The sequence below is a fragment of the Cebus imitator genome, unplaced genomic scaffold (assembly GCF_001604975.1).
Source record: "Cebus imitator isolate Cc_AM_T3 unplaced genomic scaffold, Cebus_imitator-1.0 Scaffold1, whole genome shotgun sequence".
In the NCBI taxonomy this organism is placed as follows: domain Eukaryota; kingdom Metazoa; phylum Chordata; class Mammalia; order Primates; family Cebidae; genus Cebus; species Cebus imitator.
In genome coordinates, this window is record NW_016107316.1 from 17,767,157 (window position 1) to 17,773,471 (window position 6,315).

The window sequence follows — 6,315 nt, forward strand, 5'->3', positions numbered from 1 at the left end:
CAGAGACAGGGTTTCACCATGTTGACCAGGATGGTCTCGATCTCTTGACCTTGTGATCCACCCGCCTCGGCCTCCCAAAGTGCTGGGATTACAGGCTTGAGCCACCGCGCCCGGCCTGTCCAGCAGTTTTTTAAGACTTTATTTTTCATGTTATAGGAATAAAATTTGTTTCTAGGCATTTTGAAATATGTGGAATACTAATACAGTAAAAACCTAACTAAGAAAATAGTTCCATTGCATGTGAAGATGTTGGGGGTTTTTTGTTTTTTGATTTTTGTTTTTTTGAGGTAGTCTTACTTCATCACCCAGGCTGGAGTGCGGTGGCATGATCGTGGCTCACTGGAACCTCTGCCTCCTGGGTTCAAGTGATTCTGTGTCTCCGTGTCCTGAGTAGCTGGAATTACAGGTGTGTGCCACCACACCGGCTAATTTTTGTATTTGTAGTAGAGACAGAGTCTTGCCACGTTGGCCAGTCTGGTCTTGAACTCCTGGCCTCGAGTGATCTGCTCAGCTTGACCTCCCGAAGTGCTGGGATTGCAGAGGTGTCCAGCTTGATGTTACTTTTTATAAGTTAAAACTATGTATCGAAGCATGTTTGTTTCTTTGCTACAGCATAGGTGGCTTCTTGTTAAAGAGGTTTTTTTCATGCCTACTGCTACCTTCTAGGCTTTGAATTTCATTAAGAGTAACTCTTTGAAACAAGTTTTGGCCAAACACACAAAGACCAAGCCTTAAAGCAGTATTAGACCCAAGAATGGTAGCAATCTTAAGGACTCATTACTACTTTTTTGTTGCTACAATAAATCTTTAGGAGAAGCCCATTATTTTGTAATAATTATTTAAAGATACATAGATCTTACAAAAAGCTGTATTTTGATTTCCTTATTCTTTATTATTCAGGTAAGTAGTCTGTAGTAAGAGCAGTTTAAAGATTTTGCAGTGCGTTTTCAACAACCATCAATTCTCTGATTCTACCACATGAACTGGTGTCCTCCTATTCAATCCTATTCTGACACTAACCACTCTGACTTACTGTCAGACTCCACAAGTTTGAGGACTCAGTCCACAAGACTGCCCTCACTTGCAACACCATTTGCAAGTCCTGGATCCCCAGGCTTACCCATATTTCTGTCTTCTGTCCATGTTGGCTATAGATTTTGGAAATGCCAATCCATGTGATCATTTGCTAGAGTGAGTCATAGAACTCAGGAAAATACTATGCTTAGGATTACTATTTTATTATAAAATATACAACTTGCGAACAGCCAAATGGAAGAAGGGCATATGCAGGGAGTTGGGGCAGGGCTCCAGAGCTTCCATGCCCTTTCCGGATACGCCACCTCTCCCAACACCTTGATGTATTCACCAAATTGGAATATTCCTTACCCTCAGTTTTTCAGATTTTGAATTGAAATTCCATCACTTAGGCATGATTGATTAAATCATTGACCTCTGGTGATTGAGTGTAATGCCTGTCTCCCTTCCCCTCCTAAGAGGTCAGGAAGTGGGACTGAAAGTTTCAGCCCTCTAATCACTTGGTTGATTCCTCTGGAGACCAGCCCCCATTCTGAAGCTAGATAGAAGCCTTGTCATCAGTCACCTCATTAGCATAAACTCATTATAGTTAAAAGAATCGTTATGAATAGCAAAAGACAACCCTGTCACTCAGGAAATTGGGAGGTCAGTGACAGGAACTGAGAGCAAAGACTCAATGTATGTTTTTATTATACCACAGACTTAAACACCTGAGATGGTAGACTGAATGGTTTGTTTCCCACCATAAACTGAGAAACATACAACTTAGGTGTTAAAAAGGAAAATTGTGGGTGTGGCGATACACATCTATGGTCCCAGTTACTTGCAAGGCTGAGGCAGGAAGATTGCTTGAAACCAGGAATTCAAGGCCGCGGTGAGCTACTATCATACCACTGTACTTCAGCGTGGGTGACAGAGTGAGACCCTGTCTCTAAAAAAGAAAAAAAAAATTAAGCTACTTAAAAAAGAAAATCTTGGCCGGGCACAGTGGCTCATACCTGTAATCCTAGCACTTTGGGAGGCTGAGGCAGGTGGATCACCTGAGGTCAGGAGTTTGAAATCAGCCTGGTCAACATGGTGAAACCCTGTCTTTATGAAAAACACAAAAAATTATCTGGGTGTCATGATGGGCACTTGTAGTCCCAGCTACTTGGGAGGCTGAGTCAGGAGAATTGCTTGAACCCAGGACGCAGAGGAGGCTGTGGTGAGCCAAGATCACACCACTGCACTCCAGTCTGGGTGGCAGAGTGCAACTCCATCTCAGAAAAAAAGATAAAGAAAATCTTGTTTCTTTGACACATTAAAGGATTACATAACATGATCAAGAGGAACTTAGCCCAGGAATGAAAGGGTAGTTCAACATATAGAACCTATCAATATAATATACCATATTAATAAAGGACAAAACTATACAGTCATCTCAGTTCACACAAAAAGTAACATTTGACAAAACCCAGCATTCTTTTATGATTAGAACAATCGGCTGGGTGCGGTGGCTCACACCTGTAATCCCAGCACTTTGGGAGGCTGAGGTGAATGGATCACCTGAGGTCAGGAGTTTGAGACCAGCCTGGCCAACATGGTGAAACCACATCTCTACTAAAAATACAAAAATCAGCTGGATGTGGTGGCACATGCCTGTAATCTCAGCTACTCGGGAGGCTGAGGCAGGAGAATTGCTTGAACGAGGAGGCGGAGGTTGGAGTGAGCCGAAATCATGCCATTGCACTTCAGGCTGAGCAACAGAACAAGACTCCGTCTCAACCGAAAAAAAAAAAAGGGGGGGGGCAACAAACTAGGAATAGCAAATAACTTCCTTAATCCTGTAAGTGACATCTACAAAACTACCACAGGTAATAGCATACCTGTCCCCTAAGTTTAAGAACATGGCAAGAATATCTGCTCTGGCCACTTCTGTTCAACGTTATGCTGAGATTCCAGCCAGAGGAGAAAAAAAAAGATCCAGATTCAAAAAACTATTTATAAATGGTGGAATCTTTTATATAGAAAATCCTTAAGAATCCACATATATATATCCAAAAACTCTTAAAACTATAAACAAGTTCAGCAAGGTTGCAGGAAATGAGATCAAGATACAAAAATCAGTTTTATTTCTGTACACTAGCAATAACCTGAAAATTACATTGAGAATAAAATTCCATTTGTAATAATATCAAAAAGGAAAAAATAATTAGGAATAAATTTAACCAAGAGTGTAAGACTTGTACACAGAAAACCACAAAATGTTATTGAAAGAAATTAAAGATCTAAATAATTAGATAGATACCCAGTGTTCATGAATTGGAAGACAATATTGTTCAGGTGGCTTTACTACCCAAAGTGATCTACAGATTCAGTGAATCCCAATCGCTTTTTTTTTTAAAAGAAAAAAAAATAGACAAACTGCAGAAATGGACAAACTGAGCTTTATAGACAGGTAAGGGACCCAGAATAGCCAAAATAATCTTGAAAAGGAAGTACAAAGTTGTAAGACTCACACTTTCTGTTTTTGTTTGTTTGTTGGGGTTTTTTTGAGACAGACACTTGCTCTGTCGCCAGGCTGGTGTGCAGTAGTGCAGTCTCGATTCCCTACAACCTCCACCTCCCAGGTTGAAGTGATTCTCCTGCCTCAGCCTCCTGAGTAGCTGGGACTACAGATGCACACCACCACACCCAGCTAATTTTTGTATTTCTTTAATAGAGATGGGGTTTCACCATGTTGGCCAGGGTGGTCTCAATCTCTTGACCTCGTGGTCAACCCACCTTGGCCTCCCAAAGTACTGGGATTGTGCTCGGCCACACTTTGTGGTTTTAAAATTTACTGCAAAGCCACAATAATCAAGACATTGTGATACTAACACAAGGATAGTCATAAAGATCAATGGAATAGCACTGAGAGTCTAAAAATAAACTCTTAAACATATATGGTCAGTTGACTTTTAACAAGATTGCTGGGCAGTCCAGTGGGCAAAACAATAGTCTTTCCAGCAAATCGTATGGAAAAAACTGGCTATCCTCATGTGGAAGAATGAAAGTTAGATACACACTTCATCCCATAAGGAAAAGTTAACTCAAAATGGATCATGATGGCTGGGCATTGTGTCCCACACCTGTAATCCCAACACTTTGGGAGGCCAAGGTAGGCCAGTTGCTGGAGCCCAGGAGTTTGAGACCAGCCTGGGCAACATAGTGAAACCCTGTCTCTAGGAAAAAAAAAAATTAGGTGGGTATGGTGGCATCCACCTGTAGTTCAAACTAGCTTGGGAGGCTGAGGTGGGAGGATCACTTGAGCCCAGGAGGTCAAGACTGCAGTGAACCATGATTATTGCACTACCACACTCCAGCCTGGGCGACAGAGTGAGATTATGTTTTTAAAAAAAAAAAAAAAAAAAAAAAGGCCGTCGACTTACATGTAAGATGTAAAGCCATGAAGTGGCAAAAGAAAATAAATGGATAAATTGGGCTACATCAGATTTAAAACCTTTGTGCTTTGAAGGTTCTACCATTAAGAAAGTGAAAAGCCAACCCACAGACTGGAAGAAAAGAGGACAGACTATAACAAGTGTTGACAAAGATGTAGAGAAATTGTATTTTGCTGGTAGAATTGTAGAATGATGCAGCTGCTTTGGAAGATATTTTGGCAGTTCTCAAAATGTTAAACACACAGTTACCTGTGACCAACAATTCCACTCCTAGGTATTTACCCAAGAGAATTAACAACATATATCAATACAAAAGGTGTACCCAAGTATTTATAGCAGCATTATTCACAGTAGCCAAAAAAATAGAAACAACCCGAACATCCATCAACTGATGAATTAATAAATAAAATGTGTATATTCATATAATGGAATATCACTCAGCCATTAAAAGGCATGAAGTACTGATATGTGGTGTGGTACAATGTGGGTGAACCTTGAAAACCTGATGAAAGAAGCCAGACATGAAAGGCCATATATGATTCCCTTTAAATGAAATGCCCCAAATTGACAAAGACATAGAGACAGAAAGCACATTCATGGTTGTCAAGGGCTGGGGATGATGTGTGGAGAGAAAAGAGTGATTGCTATGAATATAGGTTTATTGGGGAGTGATAAAAATATTCTAAAGTTAGTAGTGGTGATAGTTGAACTGTCTCATATTACATATACTAAAAAACACTGAATTGTCTATTTTTACAGAATGAATTTTATGATGTGTGAATTATAAACTCAATAAAACTTATTTTTTTAAAACTTGAATTGAGCTTTAATACCTTGCTTTACAATTACAGCTGACCTTTGAACAATTGGGTTTGAACTACACAGGCACAGTTGTTATTATTTTTTAATTTAAAAAAATATTTTTGAGATGGGTGTCTCACTGTGTTGCCCAGGCTGGTCTTGAACCCCTGAGCTCTAGTGATTCTCCCATCTCAACCTTCCCAGTAACTAGGACCATAGGCATGTGCCACCATGCCTGACTCACAGATCCACTTAATATACGTATTTTTCAGCCAAAGTCAGATTGAAAATAAGAATTTTGACACTCACAGGTAATATAGGATGGTTTGGGGCCATCTTTCCATGTATGTCTGTTTCACAGAGCAGGCTGCAGTACTTGAGTATGCTTGAATTTTGGTAAAGGAAATAGGGTCCAGGAACGAATCAACCATCCCCCATGGTTACTGAGGGGACTGAATTTCTTCCCCCTTCCCTCCCCAATTCCCCCCTTCCCTTCCCTCCCCTCTCCTCTTTCGGTTTCTGAATGGTTTCATTATTAATTATTAAACGTCAACATCCTTTTAAAGTATTTGTTGTTTCTGTTTAATTATAGACAGTGGTCTCTCTGTGATACGTTTATCAATGTGTGGAGATATTTTTGGTTATCACAGCTTGGGTATAAGAAAAATACTGACCCAAAATGTCAGTAGGGCCAAAGTTGAGAAACCTTGGTCTAAATACACCTCTCTGTATTAGTACTTTGGGAAGATTAGTCATATTTTAAGCTAGTTACAGTTTGCATGTGTAGTTCATATAGATAGAGATGTGTGTCCTCCTGCATAAACATGTCCCTTTATGGATATGTCTGTGTGGTGTAACTACCAATCTTACTTTGGGTGTTTTTGCCTTACATGGTTGTAAACACAATATGTATCTGACTGGAAAAAGATTAATGTGCATATTGGCATAAGAAAATGTATGAGAGGCCGGGCGCGGTGGCTCAAGCCTGTAATCCCAGCACTCTGGGAGGCCGAGGCGGGTGGATCACGAGGTCAAGAGATCGAGACCATCCTGGTCA

The 6,315-nt window shown here is 40.3% G+C and overlaps 2 protein-coding genes across 2 annotated transcripts in view; one reads left to right on the plus strand and one right to left on the minus strand.

The window, feature by feature from the left end:
- The window catches only part of LOC108301632, a 480,010-nt gene that overhangs the window by 246,915 nt on the left and 226,780 nt on the right, over positions 1-6,315 (minus strand). The window lies entirely within an intron of this gene.
- RAB10 (RAB10, member RAS oncogene family) overlaps positions 1-6,315 on the plus strand; it is a 95,131-nt gene that overhangs the window by 72,066 nt on the left and 16,750 nt on the right. The gene's annotated exons all lie outside the window — the stretch shown is intronic.